At 61.3% G+C, this 22064-nt stretch overlaps 1 pseudogene; it reads left to right on the top strand.

Moving 5' to 3' along the window:
- The window catches only part of LOC142436119 (uncharacterized), a 116118-nt pseudogene extending 107409 nt beyond the window's left edge, over positions 1 to 8709 (top strand).
- Positions 8710 to 22064: the final 13355 nt, after the last annotated feature.

Below are 22064 nucleotides of genomic sequence, written 5' to 3'. Positions count from 1 at the left end.
AGCCCCAGCCCACTAAGCCCCAGTCCCCTAAGCCCCAGCCCACTAAGACCCAGCCCCCTAAGCCCCAGCCCCAGCCCACTAAGCCTAAGCCTAAATCCCAGGCCCAAACCCCTAAGCCTCAGTCCCAGCCCCAGCCCTGTAAGCCTAAGGCCCAGCCCCAGCCTGAGCACCCTAAGCCTCAGCTCCCTAAGCCCCATCCCCAGTCCCCTAATCCCCAGGCCCATCCCCAGCCCCCTAACCGCCTCACCTCCAGCTCCAGCCCCCTAAGCCTCAGACCCTGCCCCAGCCCCAGCCCCAGCCCCCTAAATCTACGACCCAGCCCCCGAACCAGCCCCTAATCATAAGCCCCAGCTCCAGGCCCAGCCCCCTAAGCCTAAACCTAAGCCCCAACATCATCCCCCTAACCTCAACCCCAGCCCCAGCCCCCTAAGCCTCAGCCAAAGCCACAACCCCATAAGCCTGAGCCCCAGCACCAGCCCCCTAAGCCTAAGCCCCAGCACCAGCCCCAACTTCCTAAACCCAAGCCCCAGCCCCAGCCCCAGACCCCTAACCTAAGCCCCAGCCCCAGTCTCAGGCCCAGCCCCCTAAACCTCAGCCCCAACCCCAGCCCCCTAAACCTAAGCCTAAGCCCGAGCCCCAGCCCACTAAGACTAAACCTGATCCCAGCCCCAGTCCACTAAGCATAAACATAAACCCCAGCCCCAGCGCCCAAACCTCAGCCCCAGCCCACGAAGACCCAGCCCCCTAAGCCCCAGCCCCCTAAGCCCCAGCCCCAGCCCCCTAAGACCCTGCCACATCCCCCTAAACCACAGCCCCTTAAGCCTGAGCCCCAGCCCCCTAAGGACCAGCCCCAGCCGCCAAAGACCCAGCCCCAGGCCCCTAAGCCCCAGCCCAAGACCCCTAAACCCCAGCACCAGCCCTCTAAGCCCCAGCCCCAGCACTTTAACCGCCTCAGCCCCAGCCCCCTAAACGCCTCAGCCCCAGCCCCAGTCCCCCAAACGCCCTAGCCCCAGCCCCAGCCCCCTAAGCCTCAGCCACAGCCACAGCCCCATAAGCCTGAGCCACAGCCCCAGCCCCCTAAGCCTAAGCCCCAGCCCCAGCCCCAGACCCCTAACCTAAGCCCCAGCTCCAGTCTCAGGCCCAGCCCCCTAAGCCTCAGCCCCAACCCCAGCCCCCTAAGCCTAAGCCTAAACCGGAGCCCCAGCCCACTAAGACTAAACCTAATCCCAGCCCCAGTCCACTAAGCTTAAACGTAAAGCCCAGCCCCAGCGCCCAAAGCCTCAGCCCCAGCCCACTAAGACCCAGTCCCCTAAGCCCCAGCCCCCTAAGCCCCAGCACCCAAACCCAGCCCCAGCCCCCAAATCCCCAGCCCACTAAGTCCCAGCCCCCTAAGCCCCAGCCCCCTTAACCACAGCCACAGTCCCCTAAGCCCCAGCCCTCTAAGCCTCAGCCCCAGCACCAGCCCCCTAAGCCTAAGCCCCATCCCCAGCCCCAGCCTACTAAACCCAAGCCCCAGCCCCAGCCCAGACCCCTAACCTAAGCCCCAGTCTCAGGCCTCCCCCCTAAGCCTCAGCACCAGCCAAAGGCCCCTAAGCCTCAGCCCCAGCTCCCTAAGGCTAAGCCCCAACCCCAGCTCCATAAGCCTAAGCCTAAGCCCCAACCCCAGCCCCCTAAGCCTAAACCTAAGCCCCAGCCCACTAAGACTAAACCTAATCCCAGGCCCAGCCCACTAAGCCTAAGCCTAGACACCAGCACCAGTGCCCTAAGCCTCAGCCCCAGCCCACTAAGACCCAGCCCCCTAAGCCCCAGCCTCCTTAGCCACAGCCACAGTTCCCTAAACCCCAGCCCTCTAAGCCCCAGCACACAAATACCCAGCCCCAGCCCACTAGGCCCCAGCCCCCTAAGCCCCAGGCCCCTAATCCCCAGCCCAGAAAGCCCCAGCCCCTGCCCCCTAAGCCCCAGCAACCTAAGCCCCAGCCCCCTAAGACCCAGCACCCTAAGACCCAGCCCCAGTGCCCTAAGACCCAGCCCCTAAGACCAGGCACCCTAAGCCCCAGCCCCAGTGCCCTAAGCCCCAGCTCCAGTCCCCTAAGCCCCAACCCCAGCCCCAGCCCCAGCCCCCTAAGCCTAAAGCCCAGCCCCCTAAGCCTAAGCCTAAGCCCCAGCCCCCTAAGCCTCTGCCCCAGGGCCAGACCCCTAAGCCTCAACCCCAGCCCCCTAAGCCTAAGCTTAAACCCCAGCCACAGGCCCAGCACCCTAAGCCTAAACCTAAGCCCCAGCGTCAGCCCCCTAACCTCAACCCCAGCCCCAGCCCCCAAAGCCTCAGCCCCAGCCCCCTAAGCCTAAGCCCCAGCCCTAGCCCCAGCCTCCTAAAACCAAGCCCCAGTCCCAGCCCCCTAAGCCTCAGCCCCAGCCCAAGCCCCCTTAGCCTCAGCCCCAGCTCCCTAAGCCTAAGCCCCTACCCAAGCTCTTTAAGTCTAAGCCTAAGCCCCAACCCCAGCCCTCTAAGCCTAAGCCTAAACCCCAGCCCCAGCCCATTAAGACTAAACCTAATCCCAGCCCCAGCCCCCCAAGCCTAAGCCTAAACCCCAGCCCAGCGCCCTAAGCCTCAGCCCCAGCCCACTCAGCCCCAGCCCCCTAAGCCCCAGCCCCCTAAGCCCCAGCACCCAAACCCAGCCCCAGCCCCCTAAGCCCCAGCCCCCTAAGCCCCAGCCCCCTAAGCCCCAGCCCCCTTAGCCACAGCCACAGCCCCCTAAGCCCCAGCCCTCTAAGCCCCAGCACACAAATACCCAGCTACAGCCCCCTAAGACCCAGCCCCCTAAGCCCCATCCCCCTAATCCCTGGCCCCCAAAACCCCAGCCCCTGCCCCCTAAGCCCCAGCTACCTAAGCCCCAGCCCCCTAAGCCCAAGCACCCTAAGACCCAGCCCCAGCCCCCTAAGCCTAAGCCCTAGCCCCAGCCCCAACCCCTTAAGCTTCAGCCCCAGCACCAGACTCCTATGCCTCAGCCCCAGCCCCCTTATCCTAAGCCTAAGCCCCAACCCCAACCCCCTAAGCCTAAGCCTAAACCCCAGCCCAAGCCCCCAAACCTAAGCCTAAGCTCCACCTGCAGCCCCCTAAGCATCACCCCAGCCCCAGCCCCCTAACCCCCTCTGCCCCAGCCCCAGCCCCCTAAACCTCAGCCCCTGCCCCAGCCCCAGCCCCCTAAGCCTAAGCCTAAACCCTAGCCCCAGTGCCCAAAGCCTCAGCCCCAGGCCACTAAGCCCAAGCCCCCTAAGCCCCAGCCCCCTAAGCCCCAGCACCCAAAACCAGCCCCAGCCCCCTAAGCCCCAGCCCACTAAGACCCAGCCCTCTAAGCCCCAGCCCCAGCCCACTAAGCCTAAGCCTAAGTCCCAGGCCCAAACCCCTAAGCCTCAGCCCCAGCCCCAGCCCTGTAAACCTAAGGCCCAGCCCCAGCCTGAGCACCCTAAGCCTCAGCTCCCTAAGCCCCATCCCCAGTCCCCTAATCCGCAGGCCCATCCCCAGCCCCCTAACCGCCTCAGCTCCAGCCTCAGCCCCCTAAGCCTCAGACCCTGCCCCAGCCCCAGCCCCAGCCCCCTAAGTCTACAAGCCAGCCCCCGCCCCAGCCCCCTAATCATAAGCCCCAGCCCCAACCCAGCCCCCTAACCTCAGCCCCAGCCCCCTAAGCCTAAGCCTAAAACCCAGCCCCAGGCCCAGCCCCCTAAGCCAAAACCTAAGCCCCAACATAATCCCCCTAACCTCAACCCCTGCCCCAGCCCCCTAAGCCTCAGCCCCAGCCCCAGCCCCCTAAGCCTAAGCCCCAGCACCAACCCCAACTTCCTAAACCCAAGTCCCAGCCCCAGCCCCAGCCCCAGATCCCTAACCTAAGCCCCAGCCCCAGTCTCAGGCCCAGCCCCCTAAGCCCCAGCACCCAAACCCAGCCCCCTAATGCCCAGCCCACTAAGGCCCAGCCCCCTAAACCCCAGCCCCCTTAGCCACAGCCATAGTCCCCTAAGCCCCAGCCCTCTAAGCCCCAGTACACAAATACCCAGCCCCAGCCAACTAGGCCCCAGCCCCCTAAGCCCCATGCCCCTAATCCCCAGCCCAGAAAGCTGCAGCCCCTGCCCGCTAAGCCCCATCCACCTAAGCCCCAGCCCCCTTAGCCCCAGCACCCTAAGACCCAGCCCCAGCCCCCTAAGACCCAGCCCCCTAAGACCCAGCACCCTAAGCCCCAGGCCCAGTGCCCTAAGCCCCAGCTCCAGTCCCCTAAGCCCCAACCCCAGCCCCAGCCCCAGCCCCCTAAGCCTAAATCCCAGCCCCCTAAGCCTAAGCCTAAACCCCAGCCCACTAAGCCTATGCCCCTGCCCCAACCCAGCCCCCTAAGCCTCTGCCCCAGTGTCAGACCCCTAAGCCTCAGCCCCAGCCCCCTAAACCTAAGCGTAAACCCCAGCCCCAGGCCCAGCACCCTAAGCCAAAACTTAAGCCCCAGTGTCAGCCCCCTAACCTCAACCCCTGCCCCAGCCCCCAAAGCCTCAGCCCCAGCCCCAGCCCCCTAAGCCTAAGCCCCAGCCCTAGCCCCAGCCTCCTAAACCCAAGCCCCAGTCCCAACCCCAGACCCCTAACCTAAGCCCCAGCCCCAGTCCCAGGCCCAGCCCCCTAAGCCTCAGCCCCAGCCCAAGCCCCCTTAGCATCAGCCCCAGCTCCCTAAGCCTAAGCCCCTACCCCAGCCCCCTAAGCCTAAGCCTAAACCCCAGCCCCAGCGCCCTAAGCCTCAGCCCCAGCCCACTAAGACCCAGCCCCCTAAGCCCCAGCACCCAAACCCAGCACCAGCCCACTAACCCCAGCCCCCTAAGTCCCAGCCCCCTAAGCCCCAGCCCCCTTAGCCACACCCACAGCCCCCTAAGCCCCAGCCCTCTAAGCCCCAGCACACAAATACCCAGCCCCAGCCCCATAAGACCCAGCACCCTAAGCCACATCCCCCTAATCCCTGGCCCCCAAAACCCCAGCCCCTGCCCCCTAAGCCCCAGCCAACTAAGCCCCAGCCCCCTACGCCCAAGCACCCTAAGACCCAGCCCCAGCCCCCTAAGACCCTGCCATAGCCCCAGCCCCCTAAGCCTAAGCCCCAGCCCCAGCCCCAACCCCTTAAGCTTCAGCCCCAGCACCAGACCCCTATGCCTCAGCCCCAACCCCCTTATCCTAAGCCTAAGCCCCAAACCCAACCCCCTAAGCCTAAGCCTAAGCTCCACCTGCAGCCCCCTAAGCATCACCCCAGCCCCAGCCCCCTAACCGCCTCTGCCCCAGCCCCCTAACCGCCTCTGCCCCAGCCCCAGCCCCCTAAACCTCAGGCCCTGCCCCAGCCCCAGCCCCAGCCCCCTAAGACTAAGCCTAAGCCCGAGCTCCAGCCCACTAAGACTAAACCTAATCCCAGCCCCAGCCCACTAAGCCTAAGCCTAAGTCCCAGGCCCAAACCCCTAAGCCTCAGCCCCAGCCCCAGCCCTGTAAGCCTAAGGCCCAGCCCCAGCCTGAGCACCCTAAGCCTCAGCTCCCTAAGCCCCATCCCCAGTCCCCTAATCCCCAGTCCCACTCCCAGCCCCCTAACCGCCTCAGCTCCAGCCCCAGCCCCCTAAGCCTCAGAACCTGCCCCAGCCCCAGCCCCCTAAGTCTAAGACCCAGCCCCTGCCCCAGCCCCCTAATCCTTAGCCCCAGCCCCAACCCAGCCCCCTAAGCCTCTGCCCCAGCGCCAGCCCCCTAACCTCAGCCCCAGCCCCCTAAGCCTAAGCCTAAAGCCCAGCCCCAGTCCCAACCTCCTAAGCCTAAACCTAAGCCCCAACATCATCCCCCTAACCTCAACCCCAGCCCCCTAAGCCTCAGCCCCAGCCCCAGCCCCCTAAGCCTGAGCCCCAGCACCAGCCCCAACTTCCTAAACCCAAGCCCCAGCCCCAGACCCCTAACCTAAGCCCCAGTCTCAGGCCCAGCCCCCTAAGCCTCAGCCCCAGCCCAAGCCCCCTTAGCCTCAGGCCCAGCTCCCTAAACCTAAGCCCCAACCCCAGCCCCCTAAGCCTAAGCCTAAACCCGAGCCCCAGCCCACTAAGACTAAACCTAATCCCAGCCCCAGCCCACTTAGCCTAAACCTAAACCCCAGCCCCAGCGCCCAAAGCCTCAGCCCAAGCCCACTAAGACCCAGCCTCCTAAGCCCCAGCCCCAGCCACCTAAGCCCTTGCCACCTAAGCCCCAGCCACATAAGCCCCAGCCCCAGCCCCTAAGCCTAAGTCCCAGCCCCAGCCCCCTAAGTCTCAACCCCAGGCCCAGCCCCCTAACCGCCTCAATCCCAGCCCCAGACCCCTAAGCCTCAGCCCCAGCCACAACCCCCTAAGCCTCAGCCCCAGCCCCCTAAGCCTCAGCCCCAGCCCCCTTTTCCTAAGCCTAAACCCCAATCCCAGGCCCCTAAGCTTAAGCCCCTGCCCCAGCCACAGCCCCCTAAGCATCACCCGGCCCCAGCCCCCTAACTGCCTCCGCCCCAGCCCCAGCCCCCTAAACCTCAGCCCCTGCCCCAGACCCAGCACCAGCCACCAAGCCTAAGCCCCAAACACAGCCCCAGCCCCCTAAGCCTAAGGCCCAGCCCCAGCCCCCTAAGTCTCAACCCCAGGCCCAGCCCCCTAACTGCCTCAATCCCAGCCCCAGACCCCTAAGCCTCAGCCCCAGCCACAACCCCCTAAGCCTCAGACCCAGCACCAGACCCCTAAGCCTAAGCCCCAGCCCCCTTATCCTAAGCCTAAGCTCCAACCGTAACCCCCTAAGCCTAAGCCTAAACCCCAGTCCAAGCCCCCTAAGCCTAAGCCTAAGCCTAAGCTCCACCCGCAGCCACCTAAGCATCACCCCAGCCCCAGCCCCCTAACCGCCTCAGCCCCTGCCCCAGCCCCAGCCCCAGCCCCCAAGCCTAAGCCCCAGCCTCAGCCCCAGTCCCCTAAGCCTAAGGCCCAGCCTCCTAAGCCTAAGCCCCAGCCCCAGACCCCTAAGCCCCAGCACCCTAAGCAACAGCCCCTGCCCCCTAAGCCCCAGCCGGCTAAGCCCCAGTACCCTAAGCCACAGCCCCCTAAGCCCCAGCCACTTAAGTCCCAAACCGAGCCCCCTGAGCCCTAGTCCCCTAAGCCCCAGCCCCAGCCGCCTAAGCCCTTGCCACCTAAGCCCCAGCCACATAAGCCCCAGCCCCAGCCCCTACGCCTAAGTCCCAGCCCCAGCCCCTAAGTCTCAACCCCAGGCCCAGCCCCCTAACCGCCTCAATCCCTGCCCCAGACCCCTAAGCCTCAGCCCTAGCCACAACCCCCTAAGCCTCAGACCCAGCACCAGACCCCTAAGCCTAAGCCCCAGCCCCCTTATCCTAAGCCTAAGCCCCAACCATAACCCCCTAAGCCTAAGCCTAAACCCCAGCCCAAGCCCCCTAAACCTAAGCCTAAGCTCCACCCGCAGCCACCTAAGCATCACCCCAGCCCCAGCCCCCTAACCGCCTCAGCCCCTGCCCCAGCCCCAGCCCCAGGCCCCAAACCTAAGCCCCAGCCCCATCCCCAGCACCCTAAGCCTAACACCCAGCCCCAGCCCCCAAGCCTAAGACCCAGCCCCTGCCCCAGCCCCAGCCCCCTAATCCTAAGGCCCAGCCCCAGCCCCCTAAGCCTAAGGCCCAGCCCCAGTCCCCTAAATCTAAGCCTAAGCCCCAGCCCCAACCCCCCTAAGCCTACGCCCAGCCACAGAACCCTAAGCCTAACCCCCAGTCCCAGCCCCCTTACCGCCTCAGCTCCAGCCTCAACACCCTAAGCCTCAGCCCCAGCACCAGCCCCCTATGCCTCAGCCCCAGCCCCCTTATCCTAAGCCTAAGCCCCAAACCCAGGCCCCTAAGCCTAAGCCCCTGCCCCAGCCACAGCCCCCTAAGCATCACCCAGCCCCAGCCCCCTAACTGCCTCCGCCAAGCCCCAGCCCCCTAAACCTCAGCCCCTGCCACAGACCCAGCCCCAGGACCCAAGCCTAAGCCCCAACCCCAGCCCCAGCCCCCTAAGCCTAAGGCCCAGCCCCAGGCCCCTAAGCCTAAGCCTAAGCCTTAGCCCCAGCCCCAGCCCCAGCCCCAGCCCACTAAGCCTAAGCCTAAGCCCCAGCCCCAGAACCCTAAGCCTAAACCCCAGCCCCAGGCCCCTAAGCCTCAGCCCCAGCCCCAGCCCTGTAAGCCTAAGGTCCAGCCCCAGCCGAGCACCCTAAACCTCAGCTCCCTAAGCGGAGCCCCAGCCCTTTAAGCCCCAGCCCCATAAGCCCCCGGCCCATCCCCAGCCCCCTAACCGCCTCAGCTCTAGCCCCAGGCCATTAAGCCTCAGACCCTGCTCCAGCCCCAGCCCCCAAAGCCTAAGACCCAGCCCCCGCCCCAGCCCCCTAATCATAAGACCCAGCCCCAACCCAGCCCCCTAAGCCTCTGCCTCAGCACCAGCCCCCTAAGCCTCAGCCCCAGCCCCCTAAGCCTAAGCCTAAACCCCAGCACCAGGCCCAGCCCCCTAAGCCTAAACCTAAGCCCCAGTGTCATCCCCCTAACCTCAAACCCAGCCCCAACCCGCTAAGCCTCAGCCCCAGCCCCAGGCCCCTAAGCCTAAGCCCCAGCCCCAGCCCCAGCCCCCTAAGCCTCAGCTCCAGCCCCAGCCCCCTAAGCCTCAGAACCTGCCCCAGCCCCAGCCCAAGCCCCCTAAGCCTACGACCCAGCCCCCGCCCCAGCCCCCTAATCATAAGCCCCAGCCCCAACCCAGCCCCCTAAACCTCTGCCCCAGAGCCAGCCCCCTAAACCTCAGACCCAGCCCCCTAAGCCTAAGCCTAAACCCCAGTGCCAGGCCCAGCACCCTAAGCCTAAACCTAAGCCCCTGCCCCAGCACCCGAAGCCCCAGCCCCCTAAGCCTCAGCCCCCTAAGCCCCAGCCACAGTCCCCCAAGCCCCAGCCCCCTAAGCCCAGCCCCAGCCCCCTAAGGCCAAGACCCCTAAGCCCCAGCACCCTAAGCCCCAGCCTCATAAGACCCAGCCCACTAAGACCAAACCCAGCCCCCTAAAACCCAGCCCTCTAAGCCCTAGCCCCAACACCCTAAGACCCAGCCCCAGCCCCCTAAGCCCCAGCCCCAGCCTCCTAACAGGCTCAGCACCAGCCTCAGCCCCCTAAGCCTCAGCCCCAGCCCAAACCCACTAAGCCCCAGCCCCAGCCCCCTAAGCCCCAGCCCCAGCCCCCTAAGTCTCAGCCCCAGCCCCAGCCCCCTAACTCTAAGCCCCAGCCCCAGCCCCAAACCCCTAATCCTAAACCCAAGCCCCAACCCAGACCCCTAAGCCTAAACTTAAGCCCCAGCTGCAGCTGCCTAAGCTTAAGCCTAAGCCCTAGCCCCAGCCCACTAATCCTCAGCCCCGGCCCCCGCCCCAGCGCCAGCCCCCAGCCTAAGGCCCAGCCCCAGCCCCCTAAGCCTAAGGCCCAACTCCAGTCCCCTAAGCCTAAGCCTAAACCCCAGCCCCAACCCCTTAAGCCTAAACCTAAGCCCAGGCCCAGAACCCTAAGCCTCACCCCCAGTCCCAGCCCCCTTACTGCCTCAGTCCCAGCCCCAACCCCCTAAGCCTCAGCCCCAGCACCAGCCCCCTATGACTCAGCCTGAGCCCCTTAATCCTAAGCCTAATCCCCAACCCCAGCCCCCTAAGCCTAAACCTAATCCCCAGCCCAAGCCCCCTAAACCTAAGCCTAAGCTCCAGCCCCAGCCCCCTAAGCATCGCCCCAGCCCCAGTCCCCTAACTGCCTCCGCCCCAGCCCCAGCCCCCTAAACCTCAACCCCTGCCCCAGACCCAGCCCCAGCCCCCAAGCCTAAACCTCACCCCCAGCCCCGGCCCCCTAAGCCTAAGCCCAGCCCCAGCCCCCTAAGCCTAAGCCTAAACCCCAGCCCCAGCCCACTAAGCCTAAGCCTAAGCCCTAGCGCCAGTACCCTAAGCCTAAACCCCAGCCCTAGCCCCCTAACCGCCTCAGTCCCAGCCCCAAACCCCTAAGCCTCAGCCCCAGCCCCAGCCCTGTAAGCCTAAGGCCCAGGTCCAGGCCCAGCCCCCTAAGCCCCAGCCCCCTAAGCCCCAGGCCCATCCCCAGCCACCTAACTGCCTCAGCTCCAGCCCCAGCCCCCTAAGCCTCAGACCCTGCCCCAGCCCCAGCCACAGCCCCCTAAGCCTAAGACACAGACCCCGCCCCAGCCCCCTAATCCTAAGCCCCAGCCCCAACCCAGCCCCCTAATCCTCTGCCCCAGAGCCACCACACTAAGCCTCAGCCCCAACCCCCTAAGCCTAAGCCTAACCTCCAACCCCAGCCCCAGCCCCCTAAGCCTCAGCCCCAGCCCCAGCCCCCTAAGCCTAAGCCCCAGCCCCAGCCCCAGCCTCCTAAACCCAAGCCCCAGCCCCACCCCAGACCCCTAACCTAAGCCCCAGCCCCAGTCTCAGGCCACCCCCCTAAGCCTCAGCCCCAGCCAAAGGCCCCTAAGCCTCAGCCCCAGCTCCCTAAGCCTAAGCCCCAACCCCAGCTCCATAAGCCTAAGCCTAAGCCCCAACCCCAGCCCCCTAAGCCTAAGCCTAAACCCCAGCCCACTAAGACTAAACCTAATCCCAGGCCCAGCCCACTAAGCCTAAGCCTAGACCCAAGCCCCAGTGCCCTAAGTCTCAGCCCAAGCCCACTAATACCCAGCCCCCTAAGCCCCAGCCCCCTAAGCCCCAGCACCCAAACCCAGCCCCAGCCCCCTAAGCCCCAGCCACCTAAGCCCCAGCCCCCTAAGCCCCAGCCCCCTTAGCCACAGCCACAGCCCCCTAAGCCCCAGCCCCGTAAGCCACAGCCCCCTAATTCCAAGCCCCCAAAGCCCCAGCCCCTGCCCCCTAAGCCCCAGCCACCTAAGCCCCAGCCTCCTAATACCCAGCACCCTTAGACCCAGCCCCCGCCCCCTAAGCCCCAGCCCCCTAAGACCTAGTACCCTAAACCCCAGCCCCAAACCCAACCCCAGCCCCAGCACACTAAGCCTAAGGCCCAGCCCCCTAAGCCTAAGCCTAAGACTCAGCCCCAGCGCCCTAAGCCTCAACCCCAACCCCAGCCCCAGCCTCGTAAGCCTAAGCCCCAGTCCCAGCCCCAGCCCCCTAAGCCTAAGCCCCAACCACAACACCCTAAGCCTAAGCCTAAACCCCAGCCCAAGCCCCCTAAACCTAAGCTCCACCCGCAGCCCCCTAAGCATCACCCCAGCCCCAGCCCCCTAACCGCCTCCGCCCCAGCCCCAGCCCCCTAAACCTCAGCCCCTGCCCCAGCCCCAGCACCCTAAGCCTAATGCCCAGCCCCAGCCCCCTAAGCCTCAGCCCCTGCCCGAGCCAGCCCCAGCCCCCAAGCCTAAGACCCTGCCCCAGCCCCAGCCCCCTAAACCTAAGCCCCTGCCCCAGCCCCAGCCCCCTAAGCCTAAGGCCCAGCCCCAGTCCCCTAAGCCTAAACCTAAACTCCAGCCCCAACCCCCTTAGCCTAAGCCCAGCCCCAGAACCCTAATCCTCACCCCCAGTCCCAGCCCCCTTAACGCCTCAGCCCCAGCCCGAACCCCCTAAGCTTCAGCCCCAGCACCAGCCCCCTATGCCTCAGGCCCAGCCCCCTTATCCTAAGCCTAAGCCCCAAACCCAGCCCCCTAAGCCTAAGCCCCTGCCCCAGCCCCAGCCCCAGTCCCCTAAGTCTAAGACCCAGCCCCCGCCCCAGCCCCCTAATCATAAGCCCCAGCCCCAACCCCAGCCAATTACGCCTAAGCCTAAGTCCCAGGCCCAAACCCCTAAGCCTCAGCCCCAGCCCCAGCCCTGTAAGTCTAAGGCCCAGCCCCAGCCTGAGCACCCTAAGCCTCAGCTCCCTAAGCCCCAGCCCCAGCCCCCTAAGCCCCAGGCCCATCCCCAGCCCCCTAACCGCCCCAGCCCCAGCCCCAACCCCTAAGTCTAAGACCCAGCCGACCCAGCCCCCGCCCCAGACCCCTAATCATAAGCCCCAGCCCCAACCCAGCCCCCTAAGGCTCTGCCCCAGCGCCAGCCCCCTAAGCCTCAGCCCCAGCCCACTAAGCCTAAGCCTAAACCCCAGCCCCAGGCCCAGCCCCCTAAGCCTAAACCTAAGCCCCAACATCATCTCACTAACCTCAACCCCAGCCCCAGTCCCCTAAGCCTCAGCCCCAGCCCCAGCCCCCTAAGCCTAAGCCCCATGCCCAGCCCCAGCCTCCTAAATCCAAGCCCCAGCTCCAGCCCCAGAACCCTAACCTAAGCCTCAGCCACAGTCTCAGGCCCAGCCCCCTAAGCCTCAGCCCCAGCCCAAGCCCCCTAAGCCTCAGACCCAGCTCCCTAAACCTAAGCCCCAACCCCAGCCCCCTAAGCCTAAACCTAAGCCTGAGCCCCAGCCCACTAAGACTAAACCTAATCCCAGCCCCAGCACCCTAAGCCTAAACCTAAACCCCAGCCCCAGCGCCCTAAGCCTCAGCCCCAGCCCACTAAGACCCAGCCCCCTAAGCCCCAGCCCCCTTAGCCCCACCACCCAAACCCAGCCCCAGCCCCCTAAGCCCCAGCCCACTAAGACCCAGCCCCCTAAGCCCCAGCCCCCTTAGCCACAGCCACAGCCCACTAAGCCCCAGCCCTCTAAGCCCCAGCACACAAATATCCAGCCCCAGCCCACTAAGCCCCAGCCCCCTAAGCCCCAGCCCCCTAAGCCCCAGCCCACAAAGCCCCAGTCCCTGCCCCCTGAGCCCCAGCCACCTAAGCCCCAGCCCCCTAAGCCCCAGCACCCTAAGACCCTGACCCAGCCCCCTAAGACCCAGCCCCCTAAGACCCAGCACCCTAAGCCCCAGCCCCAGTCCCCTAAGCCCCAACCCCAGCCCCAGCCCCAGCCCCCTAAGCCTAAAGCCCAGCCCCCTAAGCCTAAGCCTAAGCCCCAGCCCCAGCCCACTAAGCCTAAGCCCCAGCCACAGAACCCTAAGCCTAAACCCCAGCCCCAGCCCCCTAACCACCTCAGTCCCAGCCCCAAAACCCTAAGCCTCAGCCCCAGCCCCAGCCCTGTAAGCCTAAGGCCCAGCCCCAGCCCAAGCACCCTAATCTCAGCTCCCTAAGCCCCAGCCCCAGCCCCCTAAGCCCCAGGCCCATCCCCAGCCCCCTAACCACCTCAGCCCCAGCCCCAGCCCCCTAAGCCTCAGACCCTGCCCCAGCCCCAGCCCCAGCCCCCTAAACCTAAGACCCAGCCCCCGCCCCAGCCCCCTAATCCTAAGCCCCAGCCCCAACGCAGCCCCCTAAGCCTCTGCCCCAGCGCCAGCCCCCTAGGTTCAGGCCCATCCCCAGCGCCCTAACCGCCTCAGCTCCAGCCCCAGCCCCTTAAGCCTTAGACCCTGCCCCAGCCCCAAACCCAGCCCCCTAAGCCTAAGACCCAGCCCCCGCCCCAGCCCCCTAATCCTAAGCCCCAGCCCCAACCCAGCCCCCTAAGCCTCTGCCCCAGCGCCTGCCCCCTAAGCCTCAGCCCCAGGCCCCTCAGTTTAAGCCTAAGCCCCAGCCCCAGGCCCAGCCCCATAAGCCTAAACCTAATCCCCAGCCCCAGCCCCCTAACCTCAACCCCAGCCCCAGCCCCCTAAGCCTCAGCCCCAGCCCCAGCCCCAGCCTCCTAAACCCAAGCCCCAGTCCCAGCCCCAGACCCCTAACCTAAGCCCCAGCCCCAGTCTCAGGCCCAGCCCCCTAAGCCTCAGCCCCAGCCCAAGCCCCTAAGCCTAAACCTAAGCCCCAACCCCAGCTCCCTAAACCTAAGCCTAAGGCCCAATCCCAGCCCAATAAGCCTAAGCCTAAGCACCAGCCCCAGCACACTAAGACTAAACCTAATCCCAGCCCCAGCCCCCTTAGCCTAAACCTAAACCCCAGCCCCCTAAGCCCCAGCACCCTAAGCCCCAGCCCCCTTAGCCACAGCCACAGCCCCCTAAGCCCCAGCACACAAATACCCAGCCCCAACCCCCTAAGCCCCAGCCCCCTAAGCCCCAGCCCCCTAAGCCCCAGCCTCTGCCCCCTAAGCCCCAGCCACCTAAGCCCCAGCCCCCTAAGCCCCAGCACCCTAAGACTCAGCCCCAGCCCCCTAAGACCCAGCACCCTAAGCCCCAGCCCCAGTGCCCTAAGCCCCAGCCCCAGCCCCCTAATCCTAAGCCCCAGCTCCAGCCCCCTAAGCCCCAGCCCAAGCCACCTAAGCCCCAGCCCCCTAAGCCCCAGCCCCAGCCCCCTAAGCAACAGCCCCTGCCCCCTAAGCCCCAGCCCCCTAAGCCCCAGCCCCTTAAGTCCCAGACCCAGCCCCTGAGCCCTAGTCCCCTAAGCCCCAGTCCCAGCTGCCTAAGCCCCTGCCACCTAAGCCCCAGCCATAAAGGCCCCAGCCCCAGCCCCTAAGCCTAACCCCCATCCTCCTAAGCCTAACTCCACTAAGCCTAACCCGCCTAAGCCTAACCCCCTACTCCCCCTAAGCCTAAGCCTAAACCCCGTAACCCTAACCGTAAGCCTTAGCCTCAACCTCCTAACCCTAACCCTAAACCTAGCCTAACCCTAACCCTAAGACTAAGCCTAACCACCCTAACCCTAACCCTAAGCCTAGGTCTAACCCCCTTAACCCTAACCCTAAGCCTAAACCCCTAAACCTAACCCTAAGCCTAACCCCCCTAACCCTAACCTAAGACTAAGCCTAACCCCCCTAACCCTAACCCTAAGCCTAGGTCTAACCCCCCTAACCCTAACCCTAAGCCTAAACCCCTAAACCTAACCCTAAGCTTAACCCCCCTAACCCTAACCCTAAGACTAAGCCTAACCCCCCCTAAACACAAGCCTAACCCTAACCCATCTAACCCTAACCCTAACACCCCTAAACAAACCCTAACCCTAACCCTAACCACCCTAACCATAACCCTAACCCTAACCCTAACCACCCTAACCCTAACCATAACCATTAACAACCCTAACCCTAACCCTACCCCTAACCCTAACAACCCTAACCCTAACCCTCCTACAACCCTAATACTAACCCCCCTAACAACACTAAACCTAACCCTTCTAAATACCCTAAACCCCTAACCCTAACCCCCTTAACAACACAAACCCTAACCCCCCTAACCCGCCTAACAACCTTAACCTTAAGCCCCCTAACACCCCTACCCCTAACCCCCCTGACAACCATAACCCTAACCCCCCTAACCCCCCTAACCACCCTAATGCCCTAAAAACCCTAACACTAACCACGCTAACCCCCATAACCCTAACCCTCCTAACCCCCTAAACCTAACACCCCTAACCACCTTAACCCACTAACCCTAACCCCCCTAACACCCTAACCCTAACTCCCCTAAGCCCCTTAACCCCCTAACCTGCCTAACACCCCTAGCCCTAACCCCCCTAACCCACATAAGCCTAACCACCCTAAACCCCCTTACCCTAACCTCCCTAATCCCCCTAATTCCCGTAATCCCCATAAACCTAACCTCCCTAACCCCCTAACCCTAACCCCTCTAACGCTAAGCCCCCGAAACCCTAACCCTAAACCAAACACCCCTAACCCTAACCCTAACCCCCCTAACCCTAACAACCCTAACCATAACACCCCTAACCCTAACACTAACCCCCCTAACCCTAACCCTAACCCCCCTAACACTAACCGCCTTAACCCTAAACCTAACACCCCTAAACCTAACCCCCTAAACCTAACCCTAACCCCTTAACCCTAACACTCTAACCCCCCTAACAGCCCTTTCCCCCTAACCCCCACCCTACCCCTATAACCCCCCTAATCCTAACCCTCTAAACATAACCCTAACCCCCCTAACCCTAACACCCTAACCCTAACCCTCGAACCATAACCCTTACCCCCCTAACCCTAACCCTAACCAACCCCCATAACCCTAACCCTCCTAACCCCCCTAACCCCCCTAACACTAACCCCCTAACTCCCCTAAACCTAACCCCCTAACCCTTCTAACCCTAACCCCCCTATCCCCCCTAACCCGAACCCCAATAACCCCCCTTACAGTAACCCCCCTAACCAAACCGCCCTAACCCCCCCTTACCCAAACCACCCTAACCCTAACTCTAACCTAACTCTAACCCCAACCCAATCCCCAACCCTAACCACATCCACAACCCCAACCCTAACCCTAACCCTAACCCCCCTAAACCTAACCCTAACTCCCCTAACCCTAACAACCATAATCCTAACACCCCTAATCCTAACCCTAACCCCCAAACCGTAACCCCCTAACCCTAACCCTAACCCCCCTAACCCTAACAGCCCTTAACCTAACTCCCCTAACCCAAACCCTAACCCCCCTAACCCTAGCTCTAACCCCCCTAACCCTTCCCTAACACCCCTAAACCCCCGAACACTAACCCCCATAACTGAAACCCTAACCCCCCTAACCCTAAAACAAACCCCCTAACCCTAACCCCCCTAACCCTAACCACCCTAACCCTAACCCCCCCTAACCGTAACCCGCCTAACACCCCTAGCCCTAACCCCCTTAACCCACATAAGCCTAACCCCACTAACGCCACTAACCCTAACCCCCCTAATCCCCCTAACTCCCATAATCCCCCAACCGTAACCCCCCTAACCACCCTGACCCTAACCCCCCTAACCCTAACCCCCCAAAGCCCTAACCCTAAACCTAATCCCCTAACCCTAACACTAACCCCCCTAACCATAACCCTAACACTAACCCCCCTAACCCTAACCCTAACTTTAACCCTAACACCCCGAACCCTAATCCTAACCCTAACCACCCTAATCCTAACCCCCCTAACCCTAACCCCCTTAACCCTAAACCTAACACCCCTAAACCTAACCCCACTAAACCTAACCATAACCCCCTTAGCCCTAACCCTAACCCCCCTAACCCGAACCCTATCCCCCTTAAACCTAACACTCCTAACCCCTCTAACCCCCCTAACCCCATAACCCCACCACCCTACCCCTATAACCCCCCTAATCCTAACCCCCTAACCCTAGCACTCCTAAACCTAACACCCTAACCCTAACCCCCTAACCATAACCCTAACCATCCTAACCCTAACCCTAACCCTACCCCTAACCAACCCCCATAACCCTAACCCTCCTAACCCCCCTAACCCCCCTAACCCTCCTAACTCCCCTAACCCTAACCCTAACCCTAACCCCCCTAACCCTAGCCCTAACTCCCCTAACCCTACCCTAACACCCCTAATGCCCAAACACTAACCCCCATAACCCAAACCCTAACCCCCCTAAACCTAACCCTAACCCCCTAAACCTAACCACCCTAACCCCAACCCCCCTAACCCTAACCCGCCTAACACCCCTAGCCCTAACCCCCTAAACCCACATAAGCCTAACCCCACTAACCCCCCTAACCCTAACACCCCTAACCCCCTAACCCCATAACCCCCCCACCCTACCCCTATAACCCGCCTAATCCTAAACCCCTAACCCTAACCCTAGCCCTCCTAAGCCTAACACCCTAATCCTAACCCCCTAATCATAACCCTAACCACCCTAACCCTAACCATAACCCTAACCAACCCCCATAACCCTAACCCTCCTAACCCCCCTAACCCCCATAACCCTAACCCCCTAACTCCCCTAAACCTAACCCCCCTTACCCTTCTAACCCTAACCCCCCTACCCCCACTAACCTGAACCCCAATAACCCCCCTTACAGTAACCCCCCTAAACCTAACTGCCCTAAACCCCCAACCCAAACCCACCTAACCCTAACACTAACCCCCTTAACCCTAACACTCCTAACCCCCCCTAACCACCCTAACCCCCTTAACGCCACTACCCTACCCCTATAACCCCCTAATCCTAACCCCCTAACCCTAACCCTAGCCCTACTAACCCTAACACCCTAACCCTAACCCACTAACCATAACCCTAACCACCCTAACCCTAACCCTAACCAACCCCCATAACCCTAACCCTCCTAACCCCCTTAACCCTAACCCCCTAACTCCCCTAAACCTAACCCCTAACCCTTCTAACCCTAACCCCCTTATCCCCCCGAACCTGAACCTCAATAACCCCCCTTACAGTAACCCCCCTAACCCTAACTGCCCTAACCCCCTTACCCAAATCCACCTAATCCTAACACTAACCCCTTTAACCCTAACACTCCTAACCTCCCTAAGCCCCCTAACACCCCTAACGCCCCCACCCTACCCCTATAACCCCTCTAATCCTAACCCCCTAACCCTAACCCTAACCCCCCTAACCCTCACACTCTAACCCTAACCCTCTAACCATAACCCTAACTCCCCTAACCCTAACCCTAACCAACCCCCATTACCCTAAACCTCCTAACACCCCTAACCCCCTAACACTAACTCCCTAACTCGCCTAAACTTAACCCCCCTTACCCTTCTAACCCTAACCCCCCTATCCCCCCTAACCCGAAACCCAATAACGCCCCTTACAGAAACCCCCCTAAACCTAACCGCCCTAACCCCCCTTACCCAAACCACCCTAACCCTAACCCTAACCTAACTCTAGCCCCAACCCAATCCCCAACCCTAACCACAACCACAAACCCAACCCTTAACCTAACCCTAACCCCCCTAAACCTAACCCTAACTCTCCTAACCCTAACAACCCTAATCCTAACACCCCTAACACAAACCCGCTAAACCTAACACTAACCCCCCTAACCCTAACAGCCCTAACCCTAACCCCCCTAACCCTAACCCTAACCCCCCTAACCATAGCTCTAACCCCCCTAACCCTACCCTAACACCCCTAACACCCTAACACTAACCCCCATAACCCAAACCCTAAACCCCCTAAACCTAACCCTAACCCCCCTAACCCTAACCCGCCTAACACCCCTAACCCTAACCCCCTTAACCCACATAAGCCTAACCCCACTAACCCCCCTAACCCTAACCCCCCTAACCCCCTAACCCCATAACCCCCCCACCCTACCCCTATAACCCCCCTAATCCTAAACCCCTAACCCTAACCCTAGCCCTCCTAAGCCTAACACCCTAACCCTAACCCCCTAACCATAACCCTAACCACCCTAACCCTAACCCTAACCAACCCCCATAACCCTAACCCTCCTAACCCCCCTAACCCCCATAACCCTAACCCCTTAACTCCCCTAAACCTAACCCCCCTAACCCTTCTAACCCTAACCCCCCTATCCCCACTAACCTGAACCCCAATAACCCCCTTACAGTAACCCCCCTAACCCTAACTGCCCTAACCCCCTTACCCAAACCCACCTAACCCTAACACTAACCCCCTTAACCCTAACACTCCTAACCCCCCTAACCCCCCTAACGCCCCCACCCTACCCCTATAACCCCCCTAATCCTAACCCCCTAACCCTAACCCTAACCCCCTAACCCTCACACTCTAACCCTAACCCTCTAACCATAACCCTAACTCCCCTAACCCTAACCCTAACCAACCCCCATAACCCTAACAATCCTAACCCCCCTAACCCCACTAACACTAACTCCCTAACTCGCCTAAACCTAACCCCCCTAACCCTTCTAAACCTAACACCCCTATCCCCCCTAACCCGAACCCCAATAACCCCCCTTACAGTAACCCCCCTAACCCTAACCGCCCTAGCCCTCGTTACCCAAACCACCATAACCCTAACCCTAACCTAACTCTACCCCCAACCCACCCCAACCCTAACCACAACCACAACCCCAACCCTTACCCTAACCCTAACCCCCCTAAACCTAACCCTAACTCCCTTAACCCTAACAACCCTAATCCTAACACCCCTAACCCTAACCCCCTAACCCAAACCCCCCTAACCCTAACCCTAACCCCCCTAACCCTAACAGCCCTAACCCTAACTCCCCTAACCCTAACCCCCCTAACCCTAGCTCTAACCCCCTTAACCCTACCCTAACACCCCTAAATGCCCTAACACTAACCCCCATAACCCAAACCCTAACCCCCCTATCCCTAACCCAAACCTCCCTAACCCTAACCCCCTAAACCTAACCACCCTAACCCTAACCCCCCTAACCCTAACCCGCCTAACACCCCTAGCCCTAACCCCCTTAACCCATATAAGCCTAACCCCACTAACACGCCTAACCCTAACCCCCCTAATCCCCCTAACTCCCATAATCCCCCAACCATAAGCCCCCTAACCCCCCTGACCCTAACCCCCCTAACCCTAACCCCCCGAAGCCCTAACCCTAAACCTAATCCCCTAACCCTAACCCTAACCCCCCTAACCATAACCCTAACACTAACCCCCCTGATCCTAACCCTAACTTTAACCCTAACACCCCTAACCCTAATCCTAACCCTAACCACCCTAACCCTAACCCCCCCAACCCTAACCCCCTTAACCCTAACCTAACACCCCTAAACTTAACCCCACTAAACCTAACCCTAACCCCCTTAGCCCTAACCCTAACCCCCTATCTCTAACCCCCTAACCCTAACCCTAACCCCCTTAAGCCTAACACTCCTAAACCCTCTAACCCCCCTAACCCCATAACCCACCCACCCTACCCCTATAAACCCCTAATCCTAAACACCTAACCCTAACCCGAGCCCTCCTTAGCCTAACACCCTACCCCTAACCCCCTAACCATAACCCTAACAACCCTAACCCTAACCCTAACCCTAACCAACCCCCATAACCCTAACCCTCCTAACCCCCTAACCCCCCTAACCCTAACCCCCTAACTCCCCTAAACCTAACCCCCCTAACCCTTCTAACCCTCACCCCCCTATCCACCCTAACCTGAACCCCAATAACCCCCCTTACAGTAACCCCGCTAATCCTAACTGCCCTAAACCCCCTTACCCAAACCCACCTAACCCTAACACTAACCCCCTTAACCCTAACACTCCTAACCCCCCTAACCCCCCTAACGCCCCCACCCTACCCCTATAACCCCCCTAATCCTAACCCCCTAACCCTAACCCTAACCCTAACCCCCTAACCCTAACCCTAACGCTAACCAACCCCCATAACAGTAACCCTCCTAAACCCCCTAAATCTAACCCCCCTAACCCTTCTAACCCTAACCCCCTATCTCCCCTAACCCGAACCCCAATAACCCCCCTTACAGTAACCCCTCTAACCCTAACCGCCCTAACCCCCCTTACCCTAACCCCCCTAACCCTGACCCTATCCTAAATCTAAACACAACCCATTCCCCAACCCTAACCACAACCACAACCACAACCCTAACCCTAACCCCCCTAAACCTAACCCTAAACCCCCTAACCCTAACAACCCTAATCCTAACACCCCTAACCCTAACGCCCCTAACCCTAACCCTAACCTCCCTAACCCTAACTGCCCTAACCCTAACTCCCCCAACCCTAACCCTAACCCCCTAACCCTAGCCCTAACCCCCCAACCCTACACTAACACCCCTAAACCCCCTAACACTAACCACCATAACCCAAACCCTAACCCCCCTAACCCTAACCCCCATAACCCTAACATGCCTAACACCACTAGCCCTAACCCCCTTAACCCACATAAGCCTAACCCCACTAACCCCCCTAACCCTAACCCCTCTAATCCCCCTCACTCCCATAACCCCCCAACCCTTACCCCCTTTCCCCCTGACACAAACCCCCCAAACACTAAATCCCCGAAACCCTAACCCTAAACCTAACCCCCTAACCCTAACCCCCCTAACCATAACCCTAACTCTAACCCTTACCATAACACCCAAACCCTAACCCTAACACTAATCCCTCTAACCCTAACCCTAACTTTAACCCTAATGCCCCTAACCCTAACCCCTTAACCCTAAACCTAACACCACTAACCCTAACCCCCCTAACCCTAACCCCCTAACCCTAACCCTAACTTACCACCCTAACCTTAACACCCCTAACCCTAACCCTAACGCTAACCCTAACCATAACCTTAACCCCCCTAACCCTAAACCTAATCCTAACCCTAACCAACCCCCCTAACCCTAACCCTCCTAACCCCCATAACCCTTCTAACCCAAACCCCCTAACACCCCTAAACCTAACACCCCTAACCCATCTAACCCTAACCCC

This window comes from Tenrec ecaudatus, unplaced genomic scaffold, assembly GCF_050624435.1.
Source record: "Tenrec ecaudatus isolate mTenEca1 unplaced genomic scaffold, mTenEca1.hap1 Scaffold_1541, whole genome shotgun sequence".
In the NCBI taxonomy this organism is placed as follows: Eukaryota; Metazoa; Chordata; class Mammalia; order Afrosoricida; family Tenrecidae; genus Tenrec; species Tenrec ecaudatus.
Note: the sequence above shows the minus strand (reverse complement) of the source record. Positions and strands in the feature narration are given on the sequence as shown.